A 14430-nucleotide genomic window follows, 5' to 3' on the forward strand; every position below is an offset into this window, starting at 1 on the left:
CACACACACACACACACAGACAGAGTGTTTCATGATGTCTGCCGTGTCAGCCAGCAGCAGTCTACAGCCTTTGATGTGGTGGCTCTATTATTAAGTGCGGTCCCTTGTCCTGCCCTACACTGGAAGCAGCCTCTCTGGAGACGCCACACAAACTACTCCCGGGTCACACTGGGGCTTGGGCTCCTCACCTGGACACCATGCATTTTTTAAATCCCTCAAACTGATCCTGACATGCAGCTTCCGACCTGACTACTAAATGAGGTAGAGTTTCTCTAATTGGCAAAGTCAATTTAAAGGAACGACAAGTGTAAAGAAAAAGAAAAAAAAAATCCTGCTTATCAATACCAGTATTATTCATATCAAATGTGTTTATATGTAATATATTGTGTGTGTGTGTGTGCGTGTGTGTGTGTGTGTGCGTGTGTGTGTGTGTGTGTGTGTGTGTGTGCCATCCACTTCGTCCCATCATGATGTTTTGGTGTTGAGGTTATAGTGTTTGCTATTAATCTAACCCCAGAGCTAATGAAGATGATTAAGCAACAATTACCAAAGCAACAGTAAGTGTTGTCCTGTTTGTATCATGGATGGATAGATGGAAAGATAGATAGATACAGTATCTATCTAGATATTACTTGACTTTTTAAAGGTATTATTTGACTTTTTTTATGGGATTGCATGTCAACACCGACTCCTTGCATACAGTATTTAAAATTCACCTGAAATTGCCGGGAGCATGTTTGGAATCTCTTGATTGGTTATTCTGTGTGTGTGTGTGTGTGTGTGTGTGCGTCTGTTTTCTACATGTGTACATACGCCCACACTCCAATCAAACATGTAGACAAAATAAAATGAGCTATAACAGTGCGAATCCAAAATAAAATCAATTGCCTTACAGCTTCTTATCCTCACTCTGATCAATATGCATGCAATCAAACTTTTTGCCAGCATTACCTCCACCACTATGCCCATCGATTGAGTCCATTGATTCTGACGTTCAACCTCCTTTTAGGGGCAGAAGGTATGGATATTTAGCACTAGAGACCCCATCTGGCCATCTTTGTGAACTCTGACCTCTGTGCTAATCCTAAAACAAAAGATAGAACTTATTGGAACCTATACAGTCTGACCTGGAATCACCCCAGGGGGGGCTAGACTCAAGCAGCAGGGCGCCAACAGACTCAAAAACTCAGACAAATGCCCCCTTCTGGGCCTGGGCTCTACTGCAACAACTTCAACCTGACAAATAGGCTTGTCTATTTGGATATGATTTGAAAATAAGAGGATTCAGTTTGATATGCAACTTTGGTACAAACTTTGTCTAGACACAGTCAATAGAAACATTGGGTGGACATGAGAGAGACAAGATCAAGAGCGAAAGACGTGAAGACAGAGCAGGACAGGGAGAAAGACAAGAGTGACGGAGGGTCAATTAGTGTGGGGCAGCTAGAACCAGGGTCTAGTGGGGGATTGGCGATCAGTGAGGCTTCTCACTGATGTGCCGCCAGGCCCTTTGATGGGATTATTAACACATTTTGATTACTCTGGTCCAGTTGTCACAAAAAATATAACCTCCATCAGGACTGTAAAATGGGCGGCCCTTTTCTTCTCCCTCATGTTGTTGCTCCCTTCGCTCCCCACAGTCCCTCCCGTCGCCCTGGCTCAAAGCAATCCACTAATTACAGTCTCAGACATCTTGAAGAATGGACCAACACACCATTAGTCTAATAGAGAAAAGACAGACTCTTTAACACATACACATATCAGTGGCCACACACATGCTCCTCACTGGCAGGATGCATAAAGTTTGAGAGAATAAGGTGTGAGGGATTTGAAAAACTTCATCCAAATGGTCCGTACCAATATTCATTCTATACATTCTACACACAAAAAATGTAATAATGATACATTTAACACAAAAGTGGCTTTACTAATATTGTCAAATCAGGTTTAACATTTGGATCCAGTTTTCAGCCTCTTTGATTCAGCCCAGGGAGATCGATGGCTCAATTATCCCAAAGCTGCACGTGTGAGCTTGAAACTTTCTACTGTATGACACTACCAAATCTGAGACATCCAGCATGTTCCATTAATTGCCAGGTTTCCATTAATTGCCAGGTGCTACTACTTATAATGGCGGGCCGCATCCTGCTTCGCCTATTATGACCAGTTTGGATCAATTAGCTGTAAGTGTTGAACACTAATGACATCAAGTCAGTTTTCCCGTAAGTAAGAGGCAACAAGTTCTTTATATATATGCTTTTGTCCAGAGGAGCTGACAACAGGGACACCGATAAGACTCAAATAGTCAAAATGGTGACATGAAAACACCATAATTCAAACTGCAGATAAGAACCTGAGGTGAGTTCATCGACGGTGTGCCCCCCCTTCATCCTCTGACGATAATGTTGCACAGCCTTGGTGGCTGCAGATGGCCAAAAATAAAAAGCCAGTACATATGTCAGTTGCGACTATATTGAGCGAGCAATGTCATTCTGCAAAATGCTAACTACATTCCAGGGCTGTGGTAATTACGACTACAGCCATCGCTTAAGAAAAAGGGTGGTATTATGTCATCTTGTTATTTTTTTTTAACTCTTTGCCTCTAGAGACTCAAACAAAGTTTTTAGATGTTGATACAGACGGATGTGGTTTCAGCCTCCATGCCATAAAATTACATTAGCGTCCACACCCGAAACAACCACTTATCTCATTAGGTGAGATAATTTTCAATTTTCAATATCCTATATTTGTAATATAGACCTCCCAAAAGAAGATAAACGTAATATACGTCATTCACATGGTGTGATCGAGCCAATAATGTTCTCAGTGCAACGCTAAATTTCCCCACCAAGAAATTAAGTCTATTTCAAAGGTGAGGTGATAAGTATGCACTAAAAGCTTCTTGGCCCTTCAATATAAACGAGTATAGATTCAGAGTCTATCCTCTAAAATTCAGTTAAATCTGCTCTATTTATATCAGAATTATACACTATTCTCTGATGTGATGCAAAACTGACCGGAGAAACATGAAGCCTGTGGATTTCGAGTTTACTTTACCTTCAAAAATAAAGCAGCCGGCTCTGTGTCTTGTTAGTGTTTGTGCTTTTGACTTCTGAGTTGCACACGCTTACCCAACTTCACACCCTGTCACCTCAACACTAAATGAAAAAGATGCTAGCAGACAAGCAAACACACACATTTCCTCCGTGAATAAAGCTGCTTTTCCAGGAACCGAGTTGAAAGATTTGTATAAGGAGAAAAAAAAAATCAACAAAAAATGAAAACAAACTCAGCAGAGTCTGAAAAAGAAAGGGCAGAATCAAATAAGCAGAAGAGTGGATTTCACTGCGAAACTTAGTATCATATACTGTCATAAGCACAGCTAATACATGAGAGAGAATGCTTCTCTTTGTAGACCATTAACTACAAATCCTGTTTGTGAAATGTATATTCATAAACAAACTGAGGATTGAGCAAAGGGGCCGTTTCCAAACACACACATGATCTGTGGAAAGGGCCAACATAGTTGACATCAAAGGGTCCAGAGTGTGAGAGGTAAAAGTAGGCCGGGTCATGGCCTGGGAGGGAAATGGAGAGGATACTGAGGGTAGGGAGAGAAAAAGTGAGAGGAGGATGTACGGATGAAGAGAGCGATAAAGAGTGAGATAGCGAGGTTGATCCCAGGCTGGGAGAAGCTCAGGTGTGAGTTGTGAGGAGGCACCTTCTGTTCGTGGCTCTGAGGCCCCAGTGCGGACAGAAGAGGGGCCCAGGCAGACATAGGTCCCTCCTGTTTGGCCCAAATAAATCCAGGTGGCTGAAGACGCGTGCACTTGTCACTCAACATGACTTCACCCCGTTACACTTATTTACACGCACGCACGCACGCACGCACGCACGCACGCACGCACACACTTTCATTTGATCAACAAATATTCATTCAACAAACAAATAGTTGTTTTTTACCATCTAAATCATCACCTGGTTATTTTGAGTTATTTTACATTACAAACCAGTTAAACATATTTCTTTTGTTTTAGTATATTGTACTGATGTTCTTATTTGCGGTAAAGTGGCCCCTTACTTTTTTATAGAACAGATGCAACATCCAAGCTTAAGGTCTTGCAGAGGCTGTAAAAAAAGTCAATGCCAAGAAAACACAATAGATCCTTGTACTTGAATCTCATCAGCAAGTGTCCACATTTAAACTAAAGTGTAGCTCACGAAAGGTACAATGATGACATTAAACATAGCGTAAGTAAAGAACAAGATTTGCTTGAAAAGTGACCACTTTCCTAGCAGTTTAATATCAGAGGGTTCCTTGATTTCTGTTCTGCTGTTGACATTTATGATCACTGTACAGTGCAGGCATGGGTGGATGGATTGCGATGTGCACGCTGCTGCTGCTGCTGCTTCTCCACCTCTCCTGTTTAGAGACCTGAGTTCAGTGTGGCCACACATGCCCAGTCCTGATGACTATAGGATTGAGTTTTCTGAAGGACTTCACTGTAGCTGACACAAAGAGGCAAAGTGAGCACTTTCTATGATGGACATTCGAGCAAACAATACCAAGATTATGTGAAATATGATGAAAGATAATGACTTTTATTTTTTTTGAATGTGACAGAAATGACCTGTACCCCTCTGATGATCATCTTGACAGATCTACCAAAAATGTCAACTTCTCCACGAGAAAGATGCTCAAAGCGCCCGAACCAATTACATCAAAGACGGAGCTCACATATTGAGACTTGTTAAGTTAACTGTAGTCATATCTTAAAGGTAGGGTGCCGGAGCCATTGCTGTCACTTGACGATGCTTGCGTCTAAATTGGGAGTGAAGGCCTCCCCAGGAGAGATGGGTGAACCTGTCACAGAAGACTGAGGGAGCAGAAATGTTGAAAAATCACCACACACGCACGCACGCACACGCAGACACCAACACAGTATCTCCATATGCTTAAGATCTTAATAATCATCACCATCATCTGTTCTGTCCTTTTAGTGTGTGTTTGTGTGTGTGCCTGTGAATGTGTGCTTCACATGAAAGAAGGACATCTGGAATACAATTATTTCAAGTCATCCTCGCACACACACACACACACACACACACACACACACACACACACACACACACACACACACACACACACACACACACACACACACACACACACACACACACACACATACACACACACACACACACACACACACACACACACACACACACACACACACACACACACACACACACACACACACACACACACACACTTTCCCTTTGCTCTAAATTTGCATGGATTCCATACATCTGGCCTTTAAGAGCCAATAACAATTATTCATTGAGCTGGTTGTTACAGCCCAAATGCAACCGGCCACTAGTCTAAACAGCTCATTAAAATAGCACAATACCTCACTTCAAGCACCCGGGAAAATTGGCATGCAAACTCCATCACTGCAATATCGTATGGTTCTGAATGTCCATTCTGGATTACATAATGAATTCAGAGTAGCTTTGTGGAGACACTGAAAGAACTGTATATTTCTTTTTGATTCTCTGGCACCGTTTTGTTGCACTGCCTTCTTTGTCTGCTCCCTCTGGCCATATTGTCTGAAATTTAGGTCTTGCATTCTTCAGGTAAGCCTCATTTATTGGGGTAAATTTGGCAAAGATTTTTGATCAACACATGACAACAGACTTTGCATATTACTTCTTTTTTTTGGTAAGATATTTCTTTTCTTATATTGATGAACAATACTATTTCAAATACCATGTGGTATAAGGTTACAGGGTACAATATGATGCAAGCTTTAATGTTTCTTAAAATTCATATGTATTCAAAAAATTCACTATGTAGCATTAAATAACATAAATTTGTCTGATATCACAACTTTATAAAATTATGGTTTTAATTTACTCTTCCTGTTTATTTAACATTCATGGATTATGCAGTTGGACGTTAAAAATTATCAGATTTCTGGACGGAAAATGTCAAACAAATTACTGAAAATGTTTACCAAAAAATACTGGAAAATGCTAAGGGAAAAAAATACATATAAGCACATCACTACTATCAGGTGGCCTTTACCAAACATTAAAAAAAGTCTACATCAATGCCTGAACTCTCTTCTGTGTGTAGTCATAACTACGCACATATTCACATCAAATCTGAGATGGGTCAGACCAAGGAAAGTGTCCCTTAGGCCATCTTAGCCAGTCCTTCACAAGTGAGCTCTAAAAGATGGGCGACAGTACAGTACGCTGCAGTTGGCCTTGATTGATGATTGAGTAACCCAAGATCATAGATGTGCACAGGGAGGACTTGCCGGTGCAGAGCTGTGCATACATCAGCCCTTCAGGACTACCACTACATACATCATGCGGTGAGACCTGACTGATGTGAGCACGGGGACTGTGTAGACCACTTAAGGGAAGCTTTCTACATGGCAGTCAACAGTCAAAGTTGACTAAAAATGATTACAGCACAGGAAAGGGATGACTTTGTTGTTATAAATCACATTTCATCTGAGCCAACATGCACAGATTACTTAAAGACACAGACACTAGGAGATACACAGAAAAGCACACATATTAACTTGTGCTCATATCCATGACAGGCACAACTACAAAAGCATAACTCAGTGATAAATAAATAAGTTCATGCTGTCTATGTGCATTCTCTTTTTAGGAACTCTTGGGCTCACATAGACCCGGCCTAAGGTTTATTTGCGAGCATCCGTGTGTGCACAGAGGCCCCCCTTTCAGCACTTTGTCATAGACCTCATTACGGTGCCTGCCTCCGAAAGCAGCTCAAGGGCGCGGCCTATCTACCAAACGATAGAATGCAGAAGTGGGATTGTGCTTCAATGCAACCAGCCGGCCAGCCTCTACCCAGTCGGTGCCTTGGTTCATTTAAATGCGAGTCAAACTGTTTGTTCTGTCAAGGTTATATTATTTAACAGAGGAACAGGGGAAGGAGACATGTTCCAGGCAATTTGAATTTCTGACGAGCATTCCACCAATTGTTTTTTCCGTGTGAAACAAGACCAATTAACTTCAATCCATTCGAGAACAATTTTTTGAAACCTACACATTTCCCTTGTAATTCGAAAGTCATTCTAAAAATGTTGTGATAAACACAATAGCTATTTTGCCCTGATCTGACAACAAGAAACCAAATTTAAAATGTTTGTAGTTTTGGCCGAAATTCCTATATGTGCACACAAGTCACACATAAAGGACAATATCAGCCACATTGTTTGTGGCTAACTGTCCTCAGAACTGTGATTCAGAGTCTCCGTTCCCAAAGCAACTCGCACATGTGTGCATACACAAACGCGCAGCACGCCGAGAACTCCTAAGGTTACCCCCCAGGACAAAAGCTTTACCATCCCACTGACTGGCAGATGGGACAACCAGCTGACATCTCGGCCCAGGCTCCGTTTCATGTTCCCTGGGTGCCTTAAACGGGCAGGCACCCTGTCTGATGGGCACAGGACAGCCAAGAAGGAAGCTCCTTTGACAGGGGTGGGAGGGTGCGCTCCTTGGGGCTACCATTGAGCAAAAGAGGAGCAAGGACAGACGGACATGGCTCATGTGCTTCACTGTGTTTGTACAGTATAATTGTGTATCTCGCAGGGTGGGAGGCTCGAGGAACGTCTCCATTAGATGCAGATCAATAAAGAGTTAATGACTGCATTTAGGTCCTGCGTTGTTTTTTTAACACCTGATCCAATATTTCTCTCAAGCCTAGAGCCAACATTTATTGTTGCAGGGATCGTAACCAGTTGTACTTTTTTAAGCATGTAGATCAAGAAGTTTAAATCTAATCTAGCAGCAGCTACGCCATCTTACACTAAAAGGAGTCATTGTTGTTTCCTCACAGACCTTTGGATGCAGTCCCATCTGGGAGAATTACAATAATCTTCTAATAAAACTATCAAAAGCATTAAAATGTTCTAAATTACTCAAAACCAGAAATCTTATGACCTAGGTGTATAACTTCTATCTACAATTTAACAAAGTGCATTATGTCCAAGTATCACAAGAAGTACAGACTTGTTTTTCAAGAACCTCTTACATTTCACATTTAATTATTTAATCACAATATATAAATAATTACTCGTGAGTCTGTATTTCAAATACTGGCATGTGAGTGATGGAAAATGAGAAAAAAAAGTGATTGCACATGAGGGGACAAAATTAAAACATAAAATAAATCTTGTGGAAAAATACTAATCATAAAGCTTCACAACAATGGATTTACTGTTAAAAAAGGACAACCTCTAAGAGAAAACTAAGGAGCAAGAATATTGAAGGTTTTTAAATTGGGCAAAGGTACAGTACGAGAAAAGATGACTTTAAAAAAATACTATTTATTCTACGTTTTGATGAACACAGCATTAAAAAATATTACTTGTAATCACAAACGTAGCTCCATGTATTGGGTATTTTATTTGATAATTTCTGTGAGGTATATGCCTGTTAACAATAAGTTAATAATGGCAGGCTGTTCACATTAAAAGGGCAACAGCTTGGTAATAAACGACTATTAATAATAATTTTCAGCCTTACTGTCTGCTTATTGCTGCTAAACCTGACATAGAATTTCATCTGTAAATGCCATTGCCATAACTGAAGGTTTCATTTTTGAAAAGTAAAGTTCCTTCTTGTGGGTCAGTATGAGGCAACTATTCCTAATCTGGAAAAAAAGTTTACTTAGTTTGGCTGAAAAGTAATCGATAAATTACTCATTAGTATCTAGTTCTTTCAGATTTTACACTTCTCAATATATTGCTGTGTGTATATATATAATTTCATTTTAACAAAACCCACACTCTGTAATAAATGTGTTTTAACTTCAGTGCAAACTAATACAAACTAATACAAATAAACTAATACAAATAATAAATAGTAAATTATTAATATCAATAAATATTCTTGTAGCTTTAAGATCTATTAAAAACGCTTGTACAGGAAAAAGTTATTACTGTATTACTGACGTCATGAAAGATCACAGGCAGGAAATAAGCACATTTTATTTTGAACTACTAACAAAACTACCTCTTTGCGTGAGCAAAGCATAAGGGAAATACTATGCAGCTAATAAAACTACTTTCCCCTTAACAATTTTCTTCCTTAAAACTCTGTATGACTCTACATCAAAAAATTGCCCATTTATGTCTGCCAGCTTGACAGAAGACTCACTGTGAAGATACAATGCTAATGGTAGTTTGACTCAGTTGTCATTATTCAAGTGCTTTGTTGTAGCGCGCCTCTTGCCTCTTTTTAAGTAAGAACGGTTGTCACTTTACTACATTGTGAATGAGACCGCATCTAAGGGAGGTTACTGGTCAAATAAAAGCTACGGGATTTTTCATATATATATATATATATTTCTTGAATAGGTAAACAGAGTGAAAAAAACAAAAACATTCTTATGCAGCTGTTGTGAAAATAGTTATCTTATTCCCATACAGAAGCCGATCCACACTCACTCTGATAAACGTCTCCTCTGTTTTTTTCTACGCCATCTCGGGTTTTAACAGTCATCGATTCTCTTGTCATCCAGTGCGTCATTCTCATCACTGAATTAATATTTCTGATATTCATTCTCGGGTGACAAGGTGGCACAATTCTCACTCACTGCCACTCCTTTACTTTATTTCACCTTTTTCCTTTTTTTTTGTTCTCCCTTTCCATTTTTAATATTTCAGCGCCTCAGATGTAGCGGCTCTTTAAAGCGCCCATGGGGGCTCCGAGTCCTCGCTTTTGTCTCCCATTTCCTTCTGAAACAGTTTTTCTTTAACCCTGTGCGGCTCTTCACAGTTGTTGTCTTAGCTCTCTCCTCTCTGTCGCTCTTTCTGCTGCTTTCTTTTTCTCCATCTCCCCCTCCCTCCCTCAGCTTTCTCTGTGTCAGCCAGAGGTCAATGCTACACTTTTTTCTTCTGCATGCGAGCAGGAAGGGGGTATCTTTTTAGTTCTTGTAACCTAAAAATAAAAAAAAACTGATTCAAGGTTGGGACAAAGGTGTCTTCTTAGACATGGTGGCATACCACTATCTAGCAACTAGGGTGTTTGAAATTTTTTAAGATAAAGATTAGATAATATCATAAATTATTTGGATGAGGTCTCATCGAGAATATAGACCAATTACAAACTGTGCCAAAATTACTTAATTCAAGGTTATTACTAAGGGACATTATTTCAAGGTGAAATCATCAATGTTTTATTTAATATATATTGTGACTTATCATCTGTAGTGTATAGTGAACTGTGGTGATGAACAAAATATGTCACGTTTACCGTGGATGGGGATCATCATGGTCTGCTATTGACAAATGTTGATCAGGTCGTTCGGCTGCATCTGTTCAGTTAACCATGCTAATACTGCATGCAAAAGATGTGAATTTGTTATTTGCAGTCATTTAAATACACAGAAAGTTACAGATTTAAGTGTAACACCTGCATTTTAAAGTTGTAAAAAGTTTGACAAAATCTGTACTAAACACACTCAAATTTAAATCGATCTTACAAAGTTTAGATTTCTCTATCAAATAACTCATTTTTGAACTTTCTAGTCGAATCATTATTTCCAACAGACTCATTATGTTGAGAACCTTGTTGAAGCTAATAACTGACTAAAGGTCTAATTATTTGATTTCTTTTCATTTACCAGTATTGAAGCTAGCTAACATATTGAGCAAATGTAATTGAGGGACACAGGGAGACTTGTACATGCTATTGTAGTTGGTGGACTCAAGTGAAGCTTTTCTTTTTCAGTGCAAAATGTTTTGACAGACATCAAACTTTGGAGTAAGGTTCATTTAATTTCACAACAAGCTCTTCGCTCACTACCATCTTTGTCGCCCCACTCCACTTTGGCTAATAGTTGGATGTTTGCGAAAAAACCTGTCGATACACGGGGAAACTCAGACCTGCCCACGCGCACGCACAGGGAAAACAGGCACGCACACACAATCACATACTCAAGTCTGTTGGTTCAGCTCTTCCATTGAGAGTCCGTATGCTAGCTGGCCATTGTGCACGTAAGACCTTTTGTCTGTGCAGCCTGAAACTGGTGATTGCACCTTAGCTACCGCAGTTCAAGCGTAAACAGTGTTTTCATGCCCTACGATATACACTGTTGCCAGTGGACCCCTAAATCCCTGGAACAGCTGAGTCCTAGGGTGTCAAAGATAATGGCGATTTATTGCAGTGCGAAGCTTTCTCATTGCCCCTCCCGCACCCCTTTCCAATCGTCCCTCCACCCCTCCTCCTCCCTCAAACAGATTAAAATTAAGCCGTAAACATGTGAGGATGGAATTAACACATTTAGCGAGTCTCCTCTTCCCACATCCCATTTTCGCTCCAGAGCGGCTGATCCCCGCTGCCGAACGTGGGTGCAATTTTAATGACTCGCAACGTTTTTGAAGTCCACATGAAAAAAGTGCCGCTCGCCGTTTGTGGCGGCGCTAGATATGGCTGGGCCATGGCCAACCATGATTGGGGGGGACACGTGCCGCCGACTCGGACTCCAGGCTCTTCGATAGGATCGGTGTCATTTTCCTCTCCACGATAAGACGCCTTGCTGACAAGGTCCGATTAGGAGAGAAAAAATCATTATTGCTACGCCTTTCATCCACCGGGGGTTTACCGATAAACAGCTCACCCATGGCTAGATTTTCTGAGAGCAAGATGTTAGGCATTGAAGCATATATATTTAGGAAATGTGGTTTCAGGCAAAATGTTAGGGGGCGTTTTTAAAAATAATTATTTTCTTTTTAAAACAGCTATAGAAAAACATACTTTTCCTTTAAAATGGATTTCAAATAAGGCCTCCTCTCTCCACAGCTGAAAACTCAAGCTGTGAAATATTTAAGTCCTAGATCTCGGCTCCATTAATCAAACAATTATCAAATAACGTCATATTCTTTTTGAACACAATACAACATGCCGATTGTATCAGCCGACAAAAAAGTGATTTATTATGCTATACCTCAAGGAAATCCACTTTAGCAAACTGTCCTTTTAAAAAGAGAAATGAAAAGAGATCCTTAAAATATTCAAACTACATTGTAGAACAGAGAGAATAAACTAAAAATAAAGTAGTAAGAAAAGATTCAGCCACATTTTAATAAGAAAAAGATTTACATTGCATATATATTGTATATATATCTAAAAAAAACTTTACATACCGTGACTGAAAACAAATCTATAATAACCAACTGGTGTATTGTATTGTAAAGTGACACAAAACATTAAACTAAAATTTTAAAACTGATTTGTTATAAAGAATAAAATTTACAAAAAAATAGTTAAACATTACGTTGAATTACTTTTACAGGAGTAAAAGTGACTATATCTGCTTCTGTTGTTTTCAAAAAATAATCCCCCAAAATTGTATTTCATTAACATTTTTTTCTCCTGAATACTTTAATTTGTAAAGATTTATGTTTTATTTACATGATTATAAAATTAAACATTACAATACTTGTTTGGATTAACTGAAATTGTAAATAATGGAATAATAATTGCAATAAAATCTGTCTGAGCCTGCTGAAAATACCACTTGGGCCTCATAAATGTAACTGATTATGTAATTTAAGTGTTTGCGAATGGATTTAAGAAGCGGGCACCACTTTGGTGGCCCAGCACCAAAAGAATCATCCGAGTCTGATCTTTAGAGGGAACAGGGAGAAATAAAGCGAGTGGGAGAGACACAGAGAAAGATGGAGGGGGAGAGATAGAGAGTGGGGACAAACGTGCGCTGTGTTACTGGGCCACTCCAGCGCCCATGGACTCTCAGCAAGACTCAAAGCCACGCTCGGTTTCAAAAGGGAGCCATGAAGATTTTTTTTTTTTTTTTTTATGTTTACAAAAATATATTTATTTATTTCTCGTCATTTATCTATTTCTGTCCCAGAATACCTTACTCTGCCACTGGAATCATGTTGTATGACGCCGGCATGCTCGCCCTCCCCGCTCCACCCCCCCCCCCCCCCCCCTCATTTAATACCACTGCATCTGAAAATCAAACTGCTCTAAAACAAACTGATGTACTCTTTAATATAGCCATCACATCATCACAGGGTCCTCACGTGTCTGCCTTAGTGACAACTGCAGGGCTGCTTAGCTTAGCCCAGCGATGGCTGCCACTTTGTTGGTCGCTTCAATGATTTAGCACAAAAAAAAAAAGAGAGGGAGACCGTGAGAGTGGGAAGGGAGAGAAAAGGGAAGAGACAGAAAGAGAAGTCCCCCGGATCATGATTGAGTCACTGGCACCTTTGATTGACAAGGTCTAATCAGCTTATCTCCATCCTAATAAAGTTGATAGCCTGCGGTGATGCGCTCTACCTGGCATGGTGTGAACTTTGGGCTAGTGCTGGGGCCCCCGAGGGCCAGGCATAGACCCTCTCTGCTTATCTAAACGGGACTGAAATCCATCCTTAATGAGCTGTTTCCATTTTGCAGGATTGATTACAGGCCCCTAAACACCAAGAGCCCTTGCCTAAGAAGTGTTCTCAGCCTCTTGCTGGCCACCTTTAAAATGCAGAGTAGCAATGCTTTTGTCTGTCTCGTTCTTTGTTTCAGTGGCTCGTTTTGCTGCCATTGCTAAGTTATTTGTGTCAGCAGAACAAAATATAAATGAGGATGAATTTTCAAGAGTAAACTCACTCCACATTTTCAAAATATTGCCAATTAAATGCGTTGTGGAAACTGGCCACTATCATAATTATTAAAAAAATTCAAAGCCTATTTATTTCACGTCAATATGAATTTAAAAAAAATTGAATTGTATTAAACCTTCATTAGTCAGGTCGTGAAAACAAACTGCAGTAGTTTCCAGCACACAAAGTTATCGCTGCTACGATAACCTCAAATTCAGGTTATTAGTTTGTGAACAATAGAGAATTTTCATTACCATGACTTACAAAATCTAGCAGGAGTTTAAAGGAACATTATTTTCCCCCATGTTTTGTGTGAACTGTCGGTCAGCATAGGTCTCAACTCTCTCTCCTTCATTTAATAATAATCCAAAAAAAGGTGGAACCGCCAATCATTGCAACTTAGATGTCTTATCTGACATGCAATCCATTTCCAAACAAGCAATCATAAATCATTCAAAATCTTTTCAACTGTGGAGCGAAGGACTAAAATCTGGCATGTCTTTGATTTAACATCAGTCAAGCCTCCACTTTTGGGCATTTCAAATGCCCCTGACTCAAATGTCTTTAAATTGGCTAACTGCATGCCCTCCCTCTTTATTTAGGGCCCTCTTTAACTGTGCTAGCCCCATGTCTGCCTGGTGCTATGTCTGGGCTTTTAAGTCAGCGCTCCTCACTAATGAAGTTCTATACTTTATTTATGAGACAAACAGAGGACCCTGGTTCTTGAGGAGTGCATGTGGTAAATAGCTCTGCATGTCCA

General features: G+C 39.9%; 1 protein-coding gene and 1 long non-coding RNA gene across 5 annotated transcripts in view; one reads left to right on the forward strand and one right to left on the reverse strand.

The window, feature by feature from the left end:
- The window catches only part of vti1a (vesicle transport through interaction with t-SNAREs 1A), a 103989-nt gene that overhangs the window by 54642 nt on the left and 34917 nt on the right, over positions 1–14430 (reverse strand). The gene's annotated exons all lie outside the window — the stretch shown is intronic.
- On the forward strand, positions 106–4754 carry LOC118287734. The gene is made up of 3 exons (XR_004785710.1): positions 106–261; positions 4361–4527; positions 4625–4754. It is a non-coding gene; the product is annotated as an uncharacterized LOC118287734 (long non-coding RNA).

The sequence above is a fragment of the Scophthalmus maximus genome, chromosome 16 (genome assembly GCF_022379125.1).
Source record: "Scophthalmus maximus strain ysfricsl-2021 chromosome 16, ASM2237912v1, whole genome shotgun sequence".
Lineage (NCBI taxonomy): Eukaryota > Metazoa > Chordata > Actinopteri > Pleuronectiformes > Scophthalmidae > Scophthalmus > Scophthalmus maximus.